Here is a 14143-nt window from a genome sequence, read left to right as displayed (position 1 = left end):
GCCGTATATTACGTGCCTTTCAGTAATTCACAGACAAATGCCACACAGTACTTTGGTATATTTTGCTAGCATTTGATAATGGCAGATTAATGTTTTGGTTTGTAATTGGTGAAGGAAGAACCAATGAATACCTAGAAATGAATTCCTAAGAATAACTTCTGTATATGAATTTCAGCACAAGGGGTTGGCTTTGAAGCAGAGTTCAAATATGCTCTTTAGAATGCTTCTTTATGCAAGCAGACTCAAAAAAGTTCTGGAATACTTGAATTCCATTGGGGGTTAAACCTCATTTAGGAGCAAACCAGGGCAAGCATGAAAAGACATTTGGGAACATATTAATCACTGCAATGTGTCTCCATGTATTCTAATATGTAAAGTAAACATACAGTAGAGTCTTTTTACTATCATTTTGGGAAAAGAAGTTAACCTGTAAAAGTTTGACACCCGAAAGTCCCATCCCACCCCCCATTCTCTTGCCTATTTCCTCTGTTCATTAAGTAGCTTGTGCTAATATATCATAGACACCAGGGGGAAGGCAATGTTTCTTTTCTGAAAAAATACAATTAAAGGGTGGAGCAACATCTACACGTAACACAGTTCTTCCCTTAAACTATTGGATTTCTATATTAGGAATTCTAAGGTGGTTTGTGCAGCAGATAAAGGACAAAGTGAGGAAATTATTGTGAAGAAAATGATGTATGAACATAACTTATTCCAAAATGTGAGATGGAAATTAGTGCATAGGAGATGTAGGATTTTAAGCTTCAAGCATCGTTTTCAGGAGGAATTGGTTTTAGCAGTTTTGAGAGTCAACAGTAGTTGCCAGAGTTCCTTATCAAATAAATAAACTATTTGTATAACAAAAGGAGGAATAGATACCAAGTACAGAATAGACAATGAAAACATAAATTACATCCCCAGCTGTAGGCGCTTGAGGTTGCATCGTATTCCTGTTGAAGACCAAAGGGGGTTCTTTGTGATTTTTCTTTCAAAGCTGCCCCAAGACATGCTTAAAAATATGGTTGGGGGTTTTTTTAGGTGTTGTATTTCAGGAGACTGCTGCTATCTTAGATTTACTCCCAGGTAATTGAGATTAGGATTACAGTTTAAGGCTCTAAATAACGTGGGACCCAAATACTTAAAGGAGCACGTCTGTATTGAGATCTGCAGGAGAGGTCCTTCTGTTGTCTAACCGCTGGGTAAAGCCTACAGTGACACAAGGTAGGGCCTTCTCTGTGGTGACACCTCATTTATAGAACTTCCCTCCAAGATACAACTGGCACTTTTGCTAACTGGTTTTTGAAGTCCTCTTCACCCAACACTTTGAAGGGGGTTAATCTAGATGAGATCAACTGTGAACTGCAGTGTTAGTTCTGGTTGTTATTTGCAGTTTATTGTTTTAAGGTATTTATGTTTTGGATTGTAGCCTGTAGCACTATTTGGGCCCCCAGGACCATGTGCCAGGCAGGAAAGCAGGACTGCATATGTTTATCCATGTGTGCCCCTGCATCCCATTCCAGCTCCTCTTCAAGGCTCCCTGGTGTTGGAGGAATGTCTGCAGTAAGGAAGCCTGCCAAATGAGATCAGGGTCCCAGCTTACAGGGACAGCCTAGGCGTTTTTGGTAGGCTGTCCTACTGCAGGAGACCCTTGGAAAGGGGCTGGCGCAGAGTGCATCAGTACAGACAGGATGTGTCTGTATGACCCCTCTCTTCCTCGTACATTAAAAGTCATGTGGTATTGAAAACTCAGTTATTCATGCCTGTGTTATCACTTTATGCGATCAGAGAAGAACTCAGGTTTATAAACATTAAACAACCTATTAAATAACCATTAAATCTGTACAAAGCTGTAATGGTTTAAAATATTTTCATAAGTCTGAGTCTCCGTTGTGATTCACCAAAAGCTTGCTGGTGTTTGCAAATCTGAGCTGAATTGCAAGCAAACTCCCTCTCCACATGTTAGTGTTTTGTTAGAAATCATACTCAGCAGATTTTTCATGGTTGTAACTTGAGACAGTTCAAACTTTGGTGGCTTCAGCTATTTTTTTCCATTGTGTGTTTTGTTCAAACTTCAATTCAGGTGACTTAAAGTTGCACTGATGATACAGTCTCTCTTTTGCAGCCAAGTAGTGAGTTAGCTGCAAGCTTGCTATATTTTAATAACTTGGGCAGTTGGGGCAGGATTTTATAACAAACTTAGGACCTCTTAAAGACCTATTAGGAAGCAGGGTGGAATGGCTCTATGGCTCTTCCTGCCCCTCTGTTACTAGCCCTTTATCATTCATAGAATCATAGAATCATAGAGTTGGAAGAGACCACAAGGGCCATCGAGTCCAACCCCCTGCCAAACAGGAAACACCATCAGAGCACTCCTGATATATGGTTGTCAAGCCTCTGCTTAAAGACCTCCAAAGAAGGAGACTCCACCACACTCCTTGGCAGCAAATTCCACTGTCGAACAGCTCTTACTGTCTTATTCTACAGTGATGAAACAACTGAGGAGTAATTACTCCAACTTTTCATACCAAGTGTGCCACAAGAGTACTTTGACATGGAACCCATGGGCTGCACACTTTGGGGGTGGGGTGGCCAAAATCTGACGTACCCCCCAGCCCTATGACAGGGTCCTAGAACCCTCTCACCTCCTTCCTAAACCTGAGAAAGCACTAGCTATGCGGGAGGACTCTAGGACCATGTCAGAGCCTTCATTGTCTCCTTCCCAAAGCCCAGTGCCTCCTTACCCAGCTTTGGGAAGGCAGCACAAGGGCTTGCTGGGAGGGTAGGCTTCAATGTTGTTGAGGGCTATGTGTTGGACCGCCTTGATCTTGTGGTTGCCAGGCAGCCATTTTAATTACCATATTTTTCCATGTATAAAACTAGGTTTTTTTCCTAAAAAATAATGTCCAAAATTTGGGGGGCATATTATATATGGATAGATCTTCCCCCATTTTCTTAAATCGGAGTCCCCCTTATACATGGAGGCATCTTATAGATGGGGAAATACGGTATTCCTTCTGCCCACTCTGCACCAGATAAAATGTAAAGCAATTGGATCACCCATAATGGAGGAGTCATAGGTAAATGTTTGAACCTTAGGTAACTGTTTGGAATACTTGAGTACTAGTATCCTACAAACTGAGATTGACATGTTTACCTTTTTTAGATATTGCACAAACAGCAAAACTGAAGTTCACACTAGTACATTATGCTAATCTTTACTGGATAAATACTGAGGCAGACCACTTTCTCAGTCTTGTCATTAGTTTGTTTGGTTAAAATTGTTCTGAGAAGTTCTATTTTAAAATATTAAAATGTGAACGTCTAGGATTACAGTTTGAAAAAAATAAGACTTGAAAACAGATTTATAGTTTCAGAGTTGCTTTAAATTTCATTTGGCAAAAGCAAATACCTAGGCATTTTTCCTGTTCCAATAAGCTTACCAAGCTTAATAAATTCCAGAAGTTCAAATCTTTTTTCCCCCTGCAAGAACAGCTGGAGTGTCCTAAAAGTATTTGTGACTGCTTTTCTAATGTAACTCACTCCCCTTTGATTTTTGGTCCTTTGAATTCTTCAGCTTTTTTGTAGTTAACTTGAATGGGTGCATTTTCTTCTTATGATTATGCCTCATTTCTCCATGTTGCAGATGTCTCATTATTTTATAAAGCATCAAATTATGGTATTAAGTAATAAATCAAAGCACAAAGAAACATTGTAGAAATCAGATGTCACTTCTGGCTCTTAGAATTGCTGAAACAAGCATCTAATTTTGTATTTTTTTAATGTGTCACCTCATTCACAATATTCAAGACAGCTTCTAGAAACAAATTTAATAATAAAATATAAACATATAAATAATTTTGATAACTTGCCTGCAGAAGGTTATATTCCAACTTCATTGACATAATAAATGTGGTACATGTCCTTGTCATCTTCTAAATACCAGTAGATCTAATGTTTTAGTATCCATACTATACATCAGGGATGGCTAACCTCTCTTTTGGACCTGTGGCCAACTCTCTATAGAGGACACACATCAAAAGTGGGTATGACTGAAGCGTAGAAGTATGGTGAGAACTGCAGTCTTCAAAGGTGCTTTCCAAAAGGGAACCTGTAGAAGCAGTCAGTAAATATATGTACAGTGGTACCTTGGTTCTCGAACTTAATCCGTTCCGGAACTTCATTCGACTCCCAGAATGTTCAAAATCCAAGGCACGGCTTCCAGTTGGCTGCAGGAGCTTCCTGCACTCAGGCAGAAACTGTCGGACGTTCGGCTTCCAAAAAACGTTCAAAAACTAGAACACTAACACTTACTTCCAGGCTTTCAGTGTTCGGGAGCCGATTTGTTCATCAACTAAACTGCTCGAGAACCAAGGTTCCACTGCATTATTATTTTTTTAAGTGACAAATTTATTTGGGGGGAGCCTTCTTGGCACTGAAGTATCACAGTGCAGGACCTACAAGACAGAACCTACAGGAGAAGTCAGTAAAATTTTTAAAGTATTTTTTAAAATTAAATAACAAATTGGGGTGGGTAGTAGGGACACGGATAAAAAACCAATGGTGTGCCTGATGCAGGCCACAGGTTAGTCACTGCTGCCCATACATACATGGCTGCATATACACACCTTTAAAGCACATTCTTTCCCTCAAAGAATTCTGAGCCCTGTAGTTTACTCTTCGCAGAGTTACAATTCTTCACAAACTAACCATACCAAGAATTCTCCGAAGGATGGGAAATACACTTCAAATGTGCTTTAAAGGTGTAGTGTGTAGAGAGTATTTGTTTCAATCTCCCTTTTGTTAAAAAAAGGGAGAAGTGCAATCTCCACACGACTAATGAATATTGCACAGGCAAAAGCACTCTGTTTCCCCCCTGCTGTAAGCTTAATGGGGGCCTTCATTTAAATTTGATGTGAATGCGTTTTTTCGAGGCAACTGGGCTTGGAAATTTGCTCATGGGACAAATTAGTACGGCTAACATTTTTATTAAAAACCTGACCCTTCTCTACGCTTTTTAACAGCAGTTTGGCATGCAGAAATGAAATAGGTGAAACTTCTCTTAATGCTGGTGATGGGTTAATATTTAGCTTCCTGGGGACTTTGCAGATGTAATCCTGGGTCTCTCAAATTGTACTTTGTAAATTGGGAGCCAGAGCACTCCTTCTCCAACCCATCTTGTGCAGATTTTCTCATTCCTTTGTTGGCTTTAATCATGGTTTAGTATTACATTGACATTGGTGCTAATAATAAGCAATCAGGCTTTAGCAAATAAATCTGTTTGCTGCAGCAGGTGTGGTCCTATTCTCTAGTAAGCATGATGAGCACCCAGCCTTTTCCCCAATCTTGAAGCTGCTGAGGTGGAATTGTATTGCCCAGTGATCCCTGCCACCTATTTGGCTCCAAAGTAGGGAGAAAGGTTGGGGATTGTTTGGCAGCTGCATAGCCAAGGTGCCCAAAGCACTTTGCCCAAGGAGAGTCAAACAAGTGGGGAATGCTGGTTGTCGTGTTCTCAAGGCAGCAGCACACAACACAGCACATGTTCCTTGGGGAAAGCCAGGGAGGGAACATGGGCTGCCCCATGTGCCTATGTGACAAGCAGCGTGTCTTCAGGCAGCATGATCCCAACCACACGGGAAATGCCCCAGGTTGGGGAGGCAGGCAACTACAAATTTTGGCTTGACAAGAAAGGGATAAGATCAATCCATTTTGCAAATCCATTTCTAATCCTGATATGTACTAGCCTACCTGGTTATGTAGTCCAGTCACTTTTCCATGCTTCCTAGCCTATGTTCCTGTTCTTTCTGTTTCCTCCTTCATAGTCACTCTGGAGAGACTGTGGCTGTTGGCATTGGGTTTTCTGGATCTTGTACTTTATCTTTGCATTGGTTGCTGTATTTGGGTTGTCTTTATGGCTTCTAAATGTGCCCGTTCTCTACAAGACTTGTGGAGGGGCTTGCAGTTTATATCATTTAATGTGTTACTCAGCCAAAAAGGAAGCAGTTGGAACGAGTCAACTGGTAGGCAAGTTTTACAGTACAGTGGTACCTCGGGTTACATACGCTTCAGGTTACATACGCTCCAGGTTACAGACTCCGCTAACCAAGAAATAGTGCTTCAGGTTAAGAACTTTGTTTCAGGATGAGAATAGAAATCGTGATCCGGTGGCGCAGCGGCAGCAGGAGGCCCCTTTGGCTAAAGTGGTGCTTCAGGTTAAGAACAGTTTCAGGTTAAGTACGGACCTCCGGAACGAATTAAGTACTTAACCTGAGTTACTTGATTTCTAGCTAATATGTTGTAATTGGGACTGGAGGTAGGATGAACTTTAAGAATAAATAAGCTTATGGACTACTATAGTTGACTGTTGGCTATTGTTTATGATATAATCAAGGTGATGTTTCAATGATATGAGATTGCAGAATATCATGCTTGAGATTCAGAATAGCTTCCTGCATTATTCATAGTCCAACCTCCTGCAGTGCAGGAATATGCAGCCGTCCCATACAGGGACCAAACCTGCAACCTTGGCATCATCAGCATCACACTCTAACCAACAGAGCTATCCAGGCTTTTCAAAACACTTCATTATGAGCTTAGGTTAACTTTTTATCTGAATTTTCAGCAGGTGGCAAAAAGTCTGAGATGTAATATAGTACAAGCAGGTACCCAGCCACTCACACAACAGGCCTTGTCTTTCCTTCACTACCCCTGTCCCAAAACATGCTTTGGAGGATTGGGGTACAGCGGGCTGAGGAGAAAATGTTTTTTGTTTTAATAAAATAAAAAATAGAAGTCCCACTGCACAACCAGATTTCTGTTGCGTGAGCCGATGGACACCATTGGATGTCACTTTAAATTAATTTTATTCTGAGATAATCAGCTGCTTGGAAATCCACTCTTGTTGGAATAGTTGATCTCTACTATTGTTCCTCTTGTGCATAAATGGGATACATTTAAGCTGTTGGTACCCAGTGCCTTGGAATAACTTAAATAAGCTGATGCCTTGTATCAGGAAGAAGCTCTGATGCTTTCTAGTCTGACTTTTCCTTCTCATGTTAATAGTGCATGACTAAAGCAGAGCTGTGTGTTCAACCAGCAACTTGTTGGCTATTCTCCCCTCCCCCCCCCCCCCCCGCCACCCCAAGTTTGGCTTGATGCCTTTGTTCATGCTACTAATCTTCTGTCTCACCTAGTTTTGACTGGGTCAGCAACATTGCAGACAAACGATAGCCACCTCAAGAAGTTTAGTCTGAGAAACTTTATGGCCAATGGCCAGAGTCCTTTTATTTGGAAATAATAAAAGTTGTTTCTTATTGTATGGCAGCCAACTAAGGGTAGATTCTCTTCATCTGGTTTTCAGTAGTACATAGCAATGCTATTGTGGAGGCAAGGGTAGAGGACATAAACAACTGAGTTCCAATATACCTGTGTGTAGTTGGGAGGGCTAGCTGTGCAAATCCAATGGACAGGTTCAATTCCAGGTAGTCCTGCTGTGGGGTCAAGGCAGCACTAATTCATCTTCCTGAGTGCGATTAACTTGATGCGTAGAAATGTAAAAGGTGGCTGGCATAGATGTTACACCCAGTTTATGGAGCTGGATTCTTTGGAATTTTGGATTCAACTCTGTATGAGCAGTGTTCGAAACTCCCATTGTTCTAGACACATTTTGTGACAGGGAATTTGATTAGCACAAGCAGTTTCTGAGCTCTGGGCACAGTACTGCGCCTAAGATTTCAAATTAAAACTTAGAGTGGAAGAAAAGGAGAACCTTTTTATGTCTCTGCACTTCCAGCTACTCTCTGAAGACTGGAGAAGAGACCCTCTTAAGAATATTAGGGGGGTGGGCAGGGGAAGGACTAGACTATGAGAAAAATGAACATTATATTTTAGCTGCAGTTCATTCATTTTTAGCTTTGTGTTCTCATTATAAAGAATGTGCCCATAGCCTAGATTTAAGGTGCCATTTAGCTCCTAGCTTTCATATCTCAGTTTCTAACACTGTGAAAGGGTTACCAAAGAGGATCTAGGCATTCACAACATGATTGCTTCATCCAGCTTACACATAGCAATTTTTGCCAGAAACAACTGTGAGCCATAGAAATGCCGACTAAGGGCCAACAACATTTTGCATTTTAAAAATTAAATACAGCTGCAGTATTGAGCTGCTAATTTGATTTAGCTGTTGGGGCATTAGGGATCAATTGTCTCTCTCAAAGTCTCGTCATACACACTTTATGTACTAATCTAAATCACACACACCCTACACAGCCACTCCCATTTGTAACATGGGTATAAAAAATACAGGCCCCTCTAGTCTCCCCTCCACCATAGAGCAAATAGCAGGGACAGGAGATGGTTGAAACCGTACAGATCAAAGGGTATATCACCCCCAACCCTTAACAACTTCCTCAGTCAAATGAAGGTTTCTCCCCACAGTAATATTTTGTTAAACTCCTGTCTTAATGCCCATTGACATCACCGTCGAAGCTGTTGATCAGAAACAAAGCATTGGCTGTATGATTCTCCCCCCAGCTTTCTTGTCCATACTCAGATTGTCACTTCTGAACATTTTTGTATCGCTCTCAAGCCACACACTTCACATTGATGGAGGCTGTTTGCCTGGATGTGAAGATTCGCAATGGTGGTAGCCCACACAGTACGTAGCCCAAGCATAGGGTGTAGATTTGCTCACCAATAGTGATGTGTTTTCAGCAGCCCTCCAATGATTACTGTAAACATGATTTAAAATGAAACAATTAAAATGAACAAAGGCAATGTGTGTGCTATGAAAGGAAATTTGTAATTTCACCATTGTGTCCAGAAGCAACATTTCCTAGGGCTGTTTTTTAAAAAGAAACTTGCCTCCTACTGGCCAGATATACCGGTAGGTGTAGCCTGTGTGTTAACACTACTGGCTGGAAAGATCTGTGTAAAGGTAATTCATAAAACCCAATTTTCCTTCCTATTAGGAAAGTCACCAGTCTAGAGAGAACACTGGAGATGTACAAAGACTATGAGAACTCTGGTGACCTCTCTCTCTCTCTCTCTCTCTCTCTCTCTCTCTCTCACACACACACACACACACACACACCCCATCACCATCCTCTTTTCCCTATTTCATCTTAGTCTAGGTGAGGAATGGAGCCAAGGATTCCCTTTCCAAAAGACATAGGAAGCCTGGGAAAAAGCTGCAATGATTTCACTTGGGAATTTTGAAACTTTGGGATCTCCCCGCCCCCACCTCTTTTCATTTTGTTTGCTTACTTTGCTTTTCTGAAGCACGCCTTAGTTTTTAGCAGTAGATACTCTATCCCTGTAGGGTTGGGTTGAGGAAAGCCTTTATTCTAACTTACTGGCTGTTGGCCAGAACAGTCAGGCTCCGTGTCAAAAGCAGTGTACTTTAAAGAGACAGTGTTTCATTTCCCATTCTGATATTCTTTTGTCTGTCTGTCTCCTTTCCTTTTTTAAATGCCAGATGTCCCCAGCCTTTGACCACCCTCAGACTTAGTATATATAATAAGTGCTGTGAAATGTTCAAACTTGAGTGAAGGGGAAATGGGAGCTTTTTTCCTAATGTGTAACTGTCAGTAATGTTACTGTTAATCACTGAACTTACAAGAGAAAAACAAAATAAAAGCATGTGATTAATTTGGTGTCCTGCCTTACATCGCCATGGTATTGTGATGCTGAACAAAAAAACTGGCAGAAGGAGCCTTGCCCTGGTGACCTGGAAATTGCAAGCCCTTTATAAAGAGATTTGGGGATTCTGTAGTTTCTGTGTTGAAAATTAACTCCTGCTGCCATGATCGTCTCAAGAGGTTTTTTATGTGTGAAAGAACTGAACAAATGCTGACTTGTCAGGGGGTTTTTCTACTAATTTATTCATATTATAAACCAGTATTTTATAGAAATATGCCATCTAAAATATGCCAGTGGTAATTTTGCTATCTAAAACTTACTTCAAGCTGTAATCTTTCTATTACAATGCTAATATAAGGTTTCTTTTGAGTTCACTTGGGTTTATCTTCAGGGCCAATATATTTGCCAAGAGCAAAACAAATCCATGTTACTTTAAATGATAGCTAATCTAATAATTAATTAATTATACCCTGCCCATCTGGCTGGGCCTCCCCAGGCACTGGGCTGCTTCCAACAAAATATTAAAATACAATAGTGCATCAAACATTAAATGTCTCCCTAAACATGGCTGCCTTCAGATGTCTTCTAAAAGTCTTGGAAGTATTGGAACCTCAGCTTCAGGATCTGTCCTTCCAGTGAGCACTTAGGGCTGATTTCCTTAAGAATGGATAGGTTTGATCTTCTTGCAGTCCATGGGACTCTCAAGAGTCTCCAGCACCATAATTCAAAAGCATCAATTCTTCGGTGATCAGCCTTCTTTATGGTCCAGCTTTCACTTCCAAAAATTTAATAAATTTAATAAATACTTGACTCGAATAATCATGTCAGTTTACTCAGCATGGTTAGGTCCCAGAGTTTTCCAAAACACTCCCTTGATTTTGGGATTTGTTTCATCTTCAGGTATTTCACATAGACAATTCTAGCTCACATAGGCATGTGAAAAAGGAACATTTCTTTAAATCTAAATGAATCGGTATATTATCTTCTTGGGAAATCCAAGGCAATGCAATGCCTTAAAATGTTAGCCAAACTATCAAGCATTGTTTGAAGCAAAGACTGTATTTTAAACATCTATTTTATTCATTATTACACCACAGATTGGAATGGGTTATGGTGAGTTCAGTTTCACATTCAATTTATGGTCAAGGTTGGCAGAGAAGAAGATAAGCTCTAACTAGTGGTGTAATTAGCTACTTAATGGTTGAATGCATAATTAACTTTAGAATTCCCACTTCCATTTGATTTCTGATAAAACAGGCCAGAAAGTCAGTTCTTCAAATCCAAAGTAAAACATCAGATTAGGTTAGCCACAACAATGCAGAAGTCTTGGAGCTTTGAAGCAGCCTGAAGGAACACAAGTCACCTGTCTAGATCGAAACTGTCATTCAGTATTTTGTAGCAGAATACCAATTTTGATGTACTAGAAAGGTCAAGGCAATTTCTTTATACTGAATAGATATATCCAGTATTCATTCTGAACAAGTTAGATATTTATGCATTGTCAATTAAACTCTTCTTCCATAAAGTTCTTTTGGTGGCATAGAGACGATGGAGTGTGTCTCCAGAGGTGAAGCCAAACTGTTGTGTTAGCAGCACCAAAGTGACCTCCCTGGGGCATAAGCCAGGGCAGTGTGTATGGAGATCCTGGGCTGTCCAGACAACAAGACCTCCCCTCGGGCTCACTGATGTGATCCAAAGCAAATCAAAGCAATACGTTTGGCTCCAGCATGGCTGCAGGAGTTGCCAGAAGAAGGCATGCGAGGCACCATCCAACTGTCTTAGGGACTCCATTCTGGATTTGTATAGGGTTTACTCCTTAGTATTTTCTTCTGCTGAAGATATCTTGCAAGGCAGCTATACAAAAGTTTTTTGTATAATTCTGCTTTTCTGTGAGGCTCAGTGACTAGATTTTCTCTGCCCTCTCAAAACAGGTTTCTTGCAAATTTGCCCATCTTGAGAGTAGAGCATCTATAAACATTGGGAATCCTGTATAAATGTGAGGCTACTGCAACTTCCCTTTATCTCATAAGTGCTGACTGCACCAATAAATTTATAAGATGAACTATCCTGATGGCAGCACACACCATTGCATGTCTTTGGTATTAAAGTAAATAAAATTGAATCCCACTGACACTCCAATCTTAAAGCAAAGTCCCTCATGCTGTGGAAAGTTCTACAAAGTTCATTTAGTTAGCTGCATTTTTGACAAAATATATAGCATATAAAACAGCATAACTTTTGGTTTTGCACTTTAGTAACATAGAAAAGGAAGGTTTGTGTTTGGCTTTACATGACAAATGTTTGTCACCATCCTGCTTTATTTATTTTTTCCCACTCTCCTGTTTTTGGCTTGGTTTCCAACAAACAAACAAACAAACAAACAAACAAACAAACAAACAAACTGCTTCAGTTGGTTTTAAGGACCTCCTGATCACTGTACTACAGTATACTTTCCCCTAAGTAATCTCAAAGCCAAAGCAAACACTGTAAAACAAAATCTCCAAAAGTAAATAGTGCAGTTTGTTGCCCTCCATATGGCTCACTGGCTAGAAGGTCATAAAGTGTGGTTCTTCTCTCTTCTCCCACCCCCAGCCCAGCCTTTTTCTAGGGGAACAGCTGGGTTTACACAGCATTTTCCGAGTGTTTGGTCTGGCCCAGAGCCAGCCATGCATAATTTTTCCATTATGTGCATTTGATAGATGAGGAGCAGGGGGTGGTAACTTGGAGGAGCAAATTTGTGAGTTACTTTGGATTTTTATTAAAAGAGTCTTTTAAGAGAATATAAAGTAATGTAAACAAAATAAAAAGGCCACAAGGTATGACTAGATCTCTAATGGCAAGTGAATGTTGCCCACAGTTCAGGGAGTTTTTTCTTAAGGGGGGGTGTAGTTTTGACTTTTTCTTAAAATAAATAAACTATATAGGTTTGCTGAGAGACATATATTATTTGTTCTCCTGATTCTTCAAGAGAGGATTGGAATTTTAAAAAATTGGTATCAATATTGAGAATGAATTGGAGGAAAATGGGAGGGAGCTAAAATGTCCCTTAATAATTAAAATGGAATGAAACTTTTCATTGGAAAGACTTCATGGAAATGGTCATATAGAGTTCATTTCTCAAATGGCTCCCATGGAAATATTTTAGGGCCCAACTAGCTGATGACATTCATGTGTAGTGAATAATAAATAGGGAGGGGGGTCAAACCAGATCCAGAATGTGGAAGGAGGAAGGACTTTAACCCTTTGCCCTTACCAATCCGAATCGGACCTCATGCCTGCCAATGGAAACTTTCCTCCCATTGCAAGTAGCAGGGGAGCAAAGGAGTTTGGAATTCCGAACAGAATTGAAGTGGGGGCATCGTGTCTCCTCTCTCTTTCCATGCCACACAGGCTATTTCTTTAAAATCTTGCACACAGTGGCAAAAAGCTAGGGCCAAACTAGATATGGCACAGTGGATCCATGATCAGATCTCTCATTGCCTATCTTTTTGTAAAAAAACAGTCACTTTGCTGTGCAATTTGGATTGAGCTGCAGCTCTGGAGGAAGTAAAGTTTTGCCTTTTCCCTTGTACTTTTCCCCCAGATCACAAACGCCCCCACTCTATTGTAAATCCAGGGGTGGGGGCACAGTTTGACTTAAACTGAGGAAACAGTGTGGAGAAAAGCACAACCTTGATCCTCATGCCCTCCCTTTTCTGCAGTGTTAGCTTTAAGGAAAGGAAATGTCATTGGCAAATCGGATAACATCTCTCAACTTTGGACCACAAAACATTCAGGTGTTGGACATAGAAATCTATGTGCTAAACACGCATGGTGAAAAGCCCCAATGTGTATGCCAGCTTTGTCCAGTTTGCTGCATTGAAAGGATTTCCCAATCACTGCATACAGGCTTTTTTGCTAAAATTTGCCAGCCTTCAAAGAAAAAGAGTGCATGCTCAAACTATAGAGACTCCCAAGACAATGCCAACAAACCCGGCCATCATCTCCCCCATCTCCCCTCAACTCCCACTATTGGCTGGATCCAGATTAAGTGAGTTGCACTTAGTTCCTATTAATATCAGTTAAGTTATCATTATTAACTTTTCAGATTGATTTCAGTGAGACTCTTCTAGCCAGTGATAATCCATGTCACAAAACTGCATACTGCTTTTCCTCAAGAAAGGGGAGTCACACCCGTAGTTCTGTTAAAATGAGCCATTTATTAGTTCAACAAACAAAGCCTAGTGACAAACCCTGCACACCTGCTACAGTATTTCTGCTCTGCTGCTCTTGGGCCTTTCCCACTCCAATGATTCTTCAAGCCACCATCTTCAATTCATCCTCTCATTGGGTTCAGTACAGTGGTACCTCGGGTTAAGAACTTTATCCTCTCATTGGGTTCAGTACAGTGGTACCTCGGATGAGAACAGAAATTGTGCTCTGGCGGCGTGGTGGCAGCAGGAGTCCTCATTAACTAAAGTGGTGCTTCAGGTTAAGAACGGACCTCCGGAACAAATTAAGTACTTAA

General features: G+C 40.7%; 1 protein-coding gene and 1 long non-coding RNA gene across 3 annotated transcripts in view; one reads left to right on the top strand and one right to left on the bottom strand.

The window, feature by feature from the left end:
- Positions 1 to 14143, bottom strand: part of LOC307213570 — a 77690-nt gene that overhangs the window by 6460 nt on the left and 57087 nt on the right. The window lies entirely within an intron of this gene.
- Positions 1 to 14143, top strand: part of UST (uronyl 2-sulfotransferase) — a 128886-nt gene that overhangs the window by 110283 nt on the left and 4460 nt on the right. The gene's annotated exons all lie outside the window — the stretch shown is intronic.

The sequence above is a fragment of the Podarcis cretensis genome (assembly GCF_951804945.1).
Source record: "Podarcis cretensis genome assembly, chromosome: 3".
Lineage (NCBI taxonomy): Eukaryota > Metazoa > Chordata > Lepidosauria > Squamata > Lacertidae > Podarcis > Podarcis cretensis.
This window is presented reverse-complemented; position numbering and strand designations above follow the sequence as displayed.